This window comes from Schistocerca nitens, chromosome 4 (assembly GCF_023898315.1).
Source record: "Schistocerca nitens isolate TAMUIC-IGC-003100 chromosome 4, iqSchNite1.1, whole genome shotgun sequence".
Lineage (NCBI taxonomy): Eukaryota > Metazoa > Arthropoda > Insecta > Orthoptera > Acrididae > Schistocerca > Schistocerca nitens.
In genome coordinates, this window is record NC_064617.1 from 733121455 (window position 1) to 733133545 (window position 12091).

The window sequence follows — 12091 nt, forward strand, 5'->3', positions numbered from 1 at the left end:
CACTGTTTTGAAGACAGAAACCAAGCATTTTCAGATACGTAACAAACTTCTTATATGTCTACATGTGAGGAATGTATATCTGACATTATGCTCTCTGTTTCTGAAACAGCCTATACAGCACGATTTAACTGCCACCTATGGATTTTATGCAACCCGCAAGTCTTCAAGTATAATGTGTGAGAATTTCACATTCTCTTGCTCACTACGTGCAAACTATTAGTCCTACAGGGAAAATGAACCAGACCTTTTATGGGAAATTTAATGTAGTTAAATTTTGTACCAGGATATGTTTTGGTTAGTTTTCGAATTATTCAAGGAAAACGCACAAAAGTGACCTCCTAATGCGTTTCCCTTGAATAGCTCAGAAATTATGGCCTCCAGCGAAAACATATCACAGTACAAAATTTACCTGCATTAAATTTCCTACAAAAGTGGTCATGTTCATTTTTTCTGTGGGACTACTAGTTTGTGCCTAGTGAGCGAGAGAGTATGAAAATCTTGCATGTGGTTTTTGAAGGCGCTGTGGTTTGCATAAAATCCCATCTGTAGTGGCAGTTTAGTCACCCTGCATAATTAATTCTATGCATCAGGCTTTCGACTACCTTAGTCTTAAATTATTTTTGACAGTCACAAGGCAGGATCCGTTGTTATAGAGACCTCATGCAAACATGCTAGAACAGGGACTGGTTCTACATACATTCAATATGGTGCCTAGCATATTGCTGTTCTGGCTTATCCAGCATACTGTCACAGATTATTTGGTTTGATGAATTACTTGCGAGGATCTGCAGTGACCTCATCAACAGTCGCCTCCCTTTCACCGACATGGATAATGTGATCGTATCTGATATCTAAAAAGGTAGTGTGATCTTCTTTAAAAATGTGTGAAGCACGTGTGACAGACTACTGAGAAATATCCTACAGGAAACTCTCCGATTCTAGACTCTGTAAATCCGTTTACTGCTGTGTTACATTGACCTAGACGCGTACCGTTTGTTTAGCTGTTCCTGACATAATGAAACGGTTACTGAAATAGACTTGTCATTGGCTTGTTCCACTGAACGAGCAGGTGGTAACTCACGTACGAGTTGATTAAACAGAAAAAAGATTAGGTTTCTCTACGTACTGAGGGTTACAGAAGTGAGTCCTTTGGTATGTGTGCTGAAAGGTTTCCCTGAGTCAATGGACATTGCCCCTCGCTGAGTCATTTGCAGTGACGCAAGAGCCACAAGGTGCTCGCCGTCCACCAGTTTCTCTCGTGAGACAGCCGAGAGCAGAATGGAAAGTTAGCGAGTACTCAGAAACAGAAGAGCCTTGCTTAATGTTCTTACTACGAAACTGCTTTAAATCGTATCGACTGTTTATTGAGACTTCAAAACAATCAATGCATAGCATGCCAATGCTGAAACTCCATATTTTCGCACTTTTTTCCTTGTCAAAGCCCTAGCAGAGTTGATTTGGCCTTGCTTGTTTAGCAGCTTAATATGTAAACCTTTCAGTGTGTATATGTGAAGTGAGAATGACTACAGCGAATACGTGAATAATTGCTTGTGTTGTTATAACGGAATATTAAGATGAATAAGTGCGTTGGTACAGAAGACTCTGCCCTGTAAAATGAGGCAATTAATTAATGATATCTGTATCGATTGTGGATGCTCACACTGCGTCCCCTTGTGGCAATAGTTGTCGTCGCTGGGACAACAGAGCGTCCCAAGTAAACGAAACAAGGAGATCGTTTCTGTAGTTATGAAAACCGGTGCGCAGAATATACACTAAGTGATGAAAAGTATCCGGACACACCCAAAAACATACGTTTTTCATATTAGGTGAATTATGTTGTCATCTACTACCAGGTACTCCATATCAGCGACCTTAGTAGTCATTAGACATCGTGAGAGAGCAGAATGGGGCTCTCCGCGGAACCCACGGACTTCGAAAGTGGTCAGGTTATTGGATGTCACTTGTGCCATACGTCTGCGTGCGAGATTTCCACACTCCTAAACATCCCCAGGTCCACTGTTTCCGTTGTGATAGTGACGTGAAAACTTGAAGGGACACGTACAGCACAAAAGCGTGCAGGCCGACCTCGTCTGTTGACTGACAGAGACCGCCAACCGTTGAAGAGGGTCGTAATATGTAATAGGCAGACATCTATCCAGGCCATCACACAAGAATTCCAAAATGCATCAGGATACACTGAAAGTACTTTGACAGTTAGGCGGGAGGTGAGAAAACTTGGATTTCAGTCGAGCGGCTGCTCATAAGCCACACATCATGCTGGTAAATGCCAAACGACGCCTCCCTTGGTGTAAGAAGCGTAAACAATGGACGATTGAACAGTGGAAAAACGTTGTGTGGAGTGACGAATCACGGTACATGATGTGGCGATCCGATGGCAGGATGTGGGTATGGCAAATGCCCGGTAAACGTCGACTGCCAGCGTGTGTAGTGCCAACAGTAAAATTCGGAGGAGGTGATGTTATGGAGTGATCGTGTTTTTCATGGAGGGGGCTTGCACCCCATGTTGTTTTGCGTGGCACTATTACAGCACAGGCCTACATTGATGTTTTAAGCACCTTCTTGCTTTCCACTATTGTAGAGCAACTCGGGGATTTCCATTGCATATTTCAACACGATCGGTCACCTGTTCATAATGCACGGCCTGTGGAGGAGTGGTTATACGACAGTAACATGCCTGTAATGGACTGGCCTGCACAGAGTCCTGACCTGAATCCTATAGAATACCTGTGAGATGTTTTGGAACGCCGACTTCGACCCAGGCTTCACCGACTGACATCGATATCTCTCCTCAGTGTAGCACTCCGTAAAGAATGGGCTGCCATTCCCCAAGAAACCTTCCAGGACCTGATTGAACGTATGCCTGCGAGAGTGGGAGCTGTCATCAAGGGTAAGTGTGGGCTAACCCCATACTGAATTCCAGTATTACTGATGGAGGACGCCACGACCTTGTAAGTCATTTTTAGCCAGGTGTCTGATCACGTAGTGTATGTTATGGAAATCAGTCTGTTGTAGAAACATGGAACATATTTGGTACTCGGTCTGATAAGTTTCGGAAACGATTCTTCTGAAGGAGTCAACACTAATTCCGAAATCATCACTCGCGTGCATCAAGATAGTAGGAGAACTGGTAACATAAGAAAGTGCTCAGGCTGCAACAACTAATGTTTACCCAACTGCTAATGGACTGTCTGATCGTGATGGGCAATTAATGCAAATAAACAATATGATATCGTAAAACCCCGAGGCAAGTTCATACAAAGCAGTGATGCTTGTTAATGAGAACAGGACACAGTGTTTTAAGAGTAAATTATAAGGGGTGGTACGGCATGAGGTACATATAGAACAAGATGCTAATGTCAAATTCAGTTCATCCAATAGTAAGTTTTTGTCAATATTTGATAGTTACTTTCCTGGGGAACTGTCCATAAGAGCAATTAAAAAAACAAATCAGCTGTGGATAACTAAGAGAATGTTTCATCTAAGAGGAAGAGGGGAATTTACATAAAGAGCAGACTAAATTTAGAGCCGAGATTACTTGCATAATACAAAAAATTAAAACGTCCAGAAGTATGCACGTTCTGACAGAAATAAACAATGCAGATAATAAGATCAAAATTTTATGGGGTGTTTACAAATGGAAGACACGGCAGCCAGTCATTGACAACGTACCATAACGATTAAACTAAATGACAATGTAGTTACTGATAATTCACCAGCTGCTAGTACGTTTAACAGTCACTTTCTAAATGTAGCTGCAAAATTATAAGTAGATGGTTCAGCTGAAGAAGCAAGAGAATGTATTTTAAATGTAAGTCCGCAACACTAAGCAACTAGAAGAAGCATCGACATCTTTCCCTGGAATGAACAGAATTATAAAAATTTTGAAAAACCAATCTCAGTTGCTCCAACTTTATTAGAATGTACGTACTCGTAGATACATAGTGCCTGGCAAAGGCGATTTTTACAGGTGAGTTAAAATATGAAATTTTTGAACGTCTTCGTAAGAAAGATGATGATACAGAATCAATTATCGTCCAATAACATTACTGACATATTTTTCCAAAATATTCGAAAAAAATTTTTACTCAAGAGTAGACCCACACTTAAATGAAACAATTTACTTATCGTATCACAGTTCCGATTCCAGAAGGGTTGCTCGACTGAGAATGCTGTTTATGCATTCATTCATAAAATAATGTAAGCGTTAGGTAGTTGGTATTTTTCGTGATTTTTCCAAGGTGTTTGATTCTGTAGATAAAGTTACTCTCCTGAAAACACTCATGTTTTGTGGAACTGATGGCTTTACGCATGTATGTTTTGCATTATACTTCATGAACAGAACGCGAAAGGTGCGCTGAGTAGTTCAAGAAATGGCGCAAAGTTAGAAAATTTTAGTGACTGGGGAGAAATTACAAAGGGAGTCTACTTTGGGTCCACTCCTATTCCTTATATACGTGAATGACATTCCACTTAAAGCACAGTTGGTACTTTTTGCAGGTAATGCTAAGGTTATAACAAAACCCGTTAGAGAGAAAGCAAGAAAAAGATGTTAGATGATACTTTCCAAATAATTGTACAACGGCTCTCAGAAAACGATTCGCACAAAATTTTTAAAAAGCACACTATATTCAATTCCTTACAAGAAGTAGTCATACCAACAATTGATGTAACACACGAGCAGGGGTCAGCAAACAGAAGAACGCTCGAATTTTTTGGTGTACATATTGATGCAAACTTGAACTGGAATGAGACATATTGATGATCTACTCAAACAATTAAGTTCAACCGTTATTGCTCTTCGTAAAACTGCTATCACGGAGACAAGAATCAATCTCCATATATGTTTCGCATATTTCCTCTCAATGTTTTATGGAATAATTTCCCAAGTTAACTCATCATTTAGAAAGAAAGCATTAATTGCACAAAAGCGACTAGTAAAAATATTTGATGTTCACCCACAGACGTCATGTAGCTATCTCTTCAAGGAGATAGGCACGCCGTCACATTAAATATATTCCCTAAGGAAATTCGTCACAAATGTTCCATCTCAATTCGAGAAAAACAATTATGTCCATACTTAGAACACTGGAAGGAGAAATGATCTTTATTACCCTTTCTTAACGTTGTGGATGGCTCAGAAAGGCGTTCAGTGAGCAGTAACGAAAATTTTTGATCATGTGATAAATAACTCAAAATTTCTGACAAATAAAAAAGTAACTTTCAATTCTAACTTAGTCATTTCTCTTGGACAGCTATTCCATTGACGAATTTCTACTAACAAAACTTGCAGCTAGCATACAAAAGGAAGAAATACTTGTTTTTCAGTGTAGTTGCACGGATAGGACTAAATTAAATCATCAGTGTTAACACTAGTTATGTACACATATTCCGTAAACTAAATCGTTCCCCATTATATCGATAAAAGAACCGTTGAAATGATCTATGGAACATGTAATTAACACGGCTTGCTTTGTGTGTCCACGCTAATTAGAAAGGTATAGATGCGTTTCTTCACTTCTGGAAAGGCTTAGATGCAGCTACGCAGCGCGAGTAGAGAACATTCTACATAACATAATACAGTGCTTAGGTCGAAATGTGGAGACATCGCCAGGTACGAAAGAAGCTTTCCGTGTAGGAAACGTGATAAAATCGTTACGGTTTACGATGTATGCCAGCAACATAGCAGATAACGTTCACAACTCTCCCAGCTGTTCACAGACAATGCCGTTATCCACACGAATGTTACGTCGTTAAAAATACTTGTTAAATGCAGGAGGAATTGCAGACGAACGTCGTCGGGTAGAGGGACTGGCAGTTAACCCTTACCATAACTGGGAGTAACGTAACGCCCATAAATAGGCGAAAGGACTCAATGTGAGGTGGAACGACAGCATAAATCCATCGGAAGACTGAAGCATTTCTTGTGCACGAAGAAGGCAAAATTCTCGTTCATACAACTTAAGAGACTGCTCGAGACTATTCTTCTTCTTCTTCAAGTGCTTTTTCTTCTTATCAGTCTTCCGACTTGTTTGACATACGCCTCCACCTCAGAACCAACCTTTCATCCCAGAGAAATACCCAACGTCCTCAATTAATAGATATATTCCGATGTCTCTCTTTCTCTATAGTTTTTACCCTCTACAGTTCCCTCTACAGTTCCCTCTAGTACCGCGGGAGCTATTTCATGACGTGTTCGCAGGTTTACTGTTATTCTGTGTAATTACTTTAGCAACCAGTCACTAATGTCGGGATCATAATCCTTACCAAAGCGTTTCGGGAGTCAAGGTCCCATTATCTGGCTGCCTGTGTTAACCCTACATAAACATGCTTCTAAATGACAGAAAAAGACAAAAAATAAAGTTATTTTGGCATAAAATAGTCGTCTTTCAGTATACTCATTAGACGTTTCCTGGCGAGCCGTTTCTTACGGGCGTCCATTAGAAGTTACTAGTGAATACAATACTTAACACAGGAAGCTCACTCAACTTGGTTCACTCTTATCGCGTTGTTAATGTGTTATGCAGGAAGAATAGCCCTTTGATTAAATTACTGTTGCAATTAGTGAGCGTTGTGACAACGTATGACACGGCAAATTGTTTTCCCGGCGATCTCCTAGCAAGTGTGATTCCCCGTTGTCTTTTTCTAAGCCATACATGCGCGTTACATGCACATCTGTTATTTATCATGAGAAGCAACAGAATGCACCGGAAAGGTACATTCTGTCCTAAGCGAACGAACGCTTCGTGGTTCACATAGGGTTTAACTCAGGGAATTGACACCAGGTCTGGTGGCAAGACACAGTACGCCATCACTTCTCATCCTCAGTGACAAAAAAATGTTGGTGACGAACATATCTTCTATCACCATAAGTGGAGGCCGCTACCTTCTAGTAGAGGACACTGCAGTCGCGTGTGTTGGCGGATTCGGCTACGTACCCTCAACCCCATCCTGCTACATCCCTGTTATGCTCATACACCCACGGCTTCTCACCTCTGCCAGCTACGTCTTCTTCCTACAGTGTTTTTCCATAGTGAAGCACGTCCGGTAGAACTTTATGACCCGACGTATCCGTTGACCCTGTCCTACATGTGATAGCACATTTACTGCATTTCAGGCACTTGGTGGAAATCGACACTGCACGAACTTTCTAATTTCGCACAGCGGCGGTGTTTCTGGTGCCTACCGCTTGATGAGTCACTTTCCGTGAAGCGGGCACGTTAAGGTTTACCGACCGTGCATTTTCGGCCGCCTGCGAACATCCGGTCTATTTAACATCTGAGTGAACTACCCACAGGGAAAGGAAAAAAGCCAATACGAGAGCAAGCAGAACGGACACGCGTGGTGTGTTCTGTTTAGCTTCTTTAGATACGGCTTTCGCTTTTTGGTCTTCTGTTAAAACACGCTCTAGATCGCTATTATTTCTTACAAACATAGTAGCAGCTCCCTTTCTTAGTGGGTCTCACAGGCTGAATTCGATTTCGCCCTCATACGGTCCTGGAGATCAGAGCAACATGTTCGTAAGTCTTGATTGCAGTTTGCCATGGTAGACTGCATATGCCTTAGCTACGGTCAAGGATGACTGCAACTTCCACACTTCACTGACAGATGTTTTCATGTTATTGAAATAATCTCAACACCACAACCCTATTCCACAGATTTTACTGCTACTTCAATCCTTAATGCATAAATGTTCCATGAATACTTCACTTTCTAAACTGATATCTCGCTGCAGTTGATAGAGTCGCATATGAAGTGTGTAATATCGGACAACGACCAAGAAAAGAACAATCTAATACCAAAGTTCAGTGCCAGACGTAAGACCAGACAATAGCTGTGAAGTGCTAAACGTAGTCTATGACTATATTCTTGACGATAGGTTTTATCACTGGAGTATCTGGATAAAAATTGAATTGTAACTATTAATCATATACAGTTGATACTCCTGAGGCATACTGAGTAATGACGTAGATTGAAGCAGCTAACTAAAATTTTAATTCATTGGTTTAGCCTACATCATTATTTTGTAACTATGTTTAATCGTTGTGAATTTTTGTCTGATAGACAGAAAAGTTAAATTGAAAACGAAAGTAAATAAATGTTAGACTGCAGTCGAGCTGCCGTACAACAAAATAAAATGACAGCGGGTGTTTCTTGAACGTGACTTGTCGCTGGCAAGTATAACGGCGTACTTTTCCGAATAACACAGTCTATATCACAGTTTTTGTAATACTTTGATAAACGGTTGCAAGCAGCATAGGCCATCTTCAGACCAAAAGAAAAGTCACAGCACCTGTTGCACGCCGTCAGTTCAGTCGGTCAGTCAGCAGTCGCTGCGACAGGTTTTTAGATATGAAGACTGCCGATATCGGATGAAACCGTGACGTTAGATGCTTTCATTGTGTGCTGCGCTCAGAAAATTACGTGAGATGTTTAATACGATTGATTCCATGCTCAAGTGGGCCACATGAAGATCTAAGACAACAGAACACTGCAACACTTCACATATCGCTAACATTACGAATGAATGCCATAGCACACGAAAAACGCACTTGAAAATAGAAATCAATTCCCGAAAAGAGTCGTGCAAAATAAAAGTAAAAAGAATTCATGACTGGTAGCAGAAAATGATATTTTATAAAGAAGCCTACGATTGTATTTACATATCTTCTTGAATGTTGAAGATACTAAGGAATTTTTGTCTCCATCCCAAGTAAATAAAAATGATGAACTTAACCCTAACAAACACCTAAACTAACAGGGAATAAATGTCTGAGCCATTTACGATTAAAACAGGAATAAGACAGGAAGATGGTTTATCTCCATTACTTTTCAACTGTGCTCTGGAATACGTGATGAGGGGATGGTACAAGGAAAACCCTAAAAATAGAACTGGAAACAAGAAAGATCAAATAAACTTAAATTGAATGAGATTTTCACACTGCAGCGGAGTGTGCGCTGATATGAAACTTCCTGGCAGATTAAAACTGTGTGCCCGACCGAGACTCGAACTCGGGACCTTTGCCTTTCGCGGGCAAGTGCTCTACCAACTGAGCTACCGAAGCACGACTCACGCCCGGTACTCACAGCTTTACTTCTGCCAGTACCTCGTCTCCTACCTTCCAAACTTTACAGAAGCTCTCCTGCGAACCTTGCAGAACTAGCACTCCTGAAAGAAATATCCTTTCTTTCAGGAGTGCTAGTTCTGCAAGGTTCGCAGGAGAGCTTCTGTAAAGTTTGGAAGGTAGGAGACGAGGTACTGGCAGAAGTAAAGCTGTGAGTACCGGGCGTGAGTCGTACTTCGGTAGCTCAGTTGGTAGAGCACTTGCCCGCGAAAGGCAAAGGTCCCGAGTTCGAGTCTCGGTCGGGCACACAGTTTTAATCTGCCAGGAAGTTTCAAACTTAAATTGCTTGCGAATCGTAGATGACGTAGTTATAGATAATAACATTCAAGAAGCCAGAAATCAAATAACAACCCTATAAAATATAGCACAAAAATAGGACTCCGGGTATCAGTCGAAAAGACTGAAATAATGGTAACAGATTCACTAGTAGGCTAATTATTGACGTAACACTGAACAGGAAAGTAAAAATAGTGAACTAATTTAAATAACTCGGAGGAATTGTAACATACAACTCGGACGAGAAACCTGCAAGGCAAGAAAGATCTGACAAAACGATAAAAGCTCAAAATTAAAATGGGTTACCTAAATAAAAAATGTCCATCAGTCAACTTCAAAACGTTGGAACGTGGTGATTCGACCAGAGGCGAGATACGGAAGAGAAACTCTAGTCAACCAGAAAAACAGAACCGACAAAATCCTAAAAGAGAGAATAGCTAGAACAAGCATTATCAAAAGTACCAAAAAGATGCCAGATGGAGTGGTGTACAGCAAACTGGAAACAGCTACAGATATTATACGGAAAGGACTTCTTTTTTGGTCATGTTATGAGGGCACCAGAAACGAGATTACGAAGAGAATTATAGAAAAACTTCGGAACAAGAAGCAACAAGTAGGATGGATAAAGGAAGTCAGGGAGGATATGAAAGAGCTACAATTAACACTGGACGATTTGCGGAACAAAACAGAAAACTTAAAGAAACTGAAAACCATAGAGTTAAGATTTAAAGGAAAAAGAGAGAAACAACAAACAATAAGAAAGGTATTTACAGATGAGCAACGACAAAAACACTGGGAATTTCAGAAAGAAAACCTATTGATGAAGATGACCGGAAAATGATTGACGGAAGTAGTTCAATGATGCTGTAAAAACAGAAGACGAAAGAAATTCACTGTTTTTACCGTCACAGGCTTTCTCCAGTTATTTCTAATGGATAAAATGAAACAACCGTAAGTTTTACTGTAGCCCATATTTTGCCGTTTGAGGGGCGGTACCATGCAACTGCTAATTCTAAACGACGCAGAAGTGAAAAAGAGGTAATAAAAGCATACTTTATCCAAGCTACGACAGCCTATGCAGCAGAGTACTGCCTTTCGTACAAGTGTAGACGTAGATGTTGCTTCTGTTAATTACTGCTTAGTACTGCAGAGCAGTATAGGGGCAGGTAGGTGCTCGTGATGGAGGCCAAACGCGGCAGCCGGTCCGACTCGTTGCTCCCCTACCTGCTGCTGCTGCTGCTGCTTCGACTGGCTGTGGCGGTGTCTGGAGCGGGACTGGCGCGAGCTGCCGCGCGCCGCACAAAGACTTTCGCGTCTCCTCGCCACGCCGGCAGGGCCGGGGACAGTCGCCGCCTGATGCAACTGCCGCCCTCCGGACACGCCGCCGATACTGGCAGCTGCCTTTCGAAACCTACAGCTAATCTGGTCTACAGCTATGTGTGTGTGTGTGTGTGTGTGTGTGTGTGTGTGTGTCAGAGGTAGAGAGATCGGGCACCCAGAAAGCATTTTTTCGTGCCCGTGTCTCCTCTTTCCCATTATTGCTCAATGACGTGCCATTCTAGTCCACCTTCACAGTTGTGAACAGCCAAAAGCTCTCGGCGTAATCGTATCAGTCCTCAGTCGTTTTCCGACGAACCGCCCTAGTAGAGAGCGATGGGGAAGAATGCGGCAGCGGTCGACATTCTACAACGTGGCTCGCTAGAGTGGTTTTAGATAAAGTTTGCATCGGAGACGGACGGTGCCTAATGAAACTTTTATTGTTTTTCCTCATTACATTGTCACAGGTTTAGTAAGGGGAGATTTACTATCTTTTGCCCGAAAAAGTATGTTCTTTGAGAATTTTTTTCTTGGTATGTGTTATAGATGTTGTTGTGGTCTTCAGTCCTGAGACTGGTTTGATGCAGCTCTCCATGCTACTCCATCCTGTGCAAGCTTCATCATCTCCCAGTACCTACTGCAACCTACATCCTTCTGAATCTGTTCAGTGTATTCATCACTTGGTCTCCCTCTACGATTTTTACCCACCACGCTTACGCTTCCCTCCAGTACTAAATTGATGACCCCTTGATGCCTCAGAACATGTACTACCAACCCATCCCTTCTTCTAGTCAAGTTGTGCCACAAACTTCTCTTCTCCCCAATTGTATTCAATACCTCCTCATTAGTTATGTGATGTACCCATCTAAACTTCAGCATTCTTCTGTAGCACCACATTTCGAGATATCAATGTCAAATTTGGTCAAAATGTTTATTGGTATTTCCTCTACAAATTGCAATTTTTTCGACCGGAAATGTGGAAGAACAAAGGAGGAAGTGCGGTCGGAACGAAACAAAATTTCGATGTAGACCTCCACACGTGGTATGTCACAGGTCAGCTGGCTCGTCTGAAATCAAAATTGAGTTGACGTTAGAGAAGTATATAAGATTCTTTAGGAGTTGTACCTCGCTTAAGTTATTTGGGACCATAGGAAACAAAATGGCGGCCATTTGAAAAAAATAGGGTGTTGTCATCGATTTTTCGACTTCGTCGGCCAAGGAAAAATATTTATAGTTGATGGATCGGAATAAAAGTGGTATAACTCCTAGACAATTTAGTTAGCTTCGTCGGAAACAAAGAATCATGCCAATCGGTTCAGTAGATTTGAAGTTACCATACCGCGCGATAAAAAAAA

The 12091-nt window shown here is 41.4% G+C and overlaps 1 protein-coding gene across 1 annotated transcript in view; it reads right to left on the reverse strand.

The window, feature by feature from the left end:
• LOC126251596 (uncharacterized) overlaps positions 1-10783 on the reverse strand; it is a 90157-nt gene extending 79374 nt beyond the window's left edge. The window contains exon 1 of the mRNA XM_049952130.1: positions 10644-10783. The gene's annotated coding sequence lies outside the window, so the exon portion shown is untranslated. The remainder of the gene's footprint in view (positions 1-10643) is intronic.
• Between the last annotated feature and the right edge of the window lie 1308 nt (positions 10784-12091).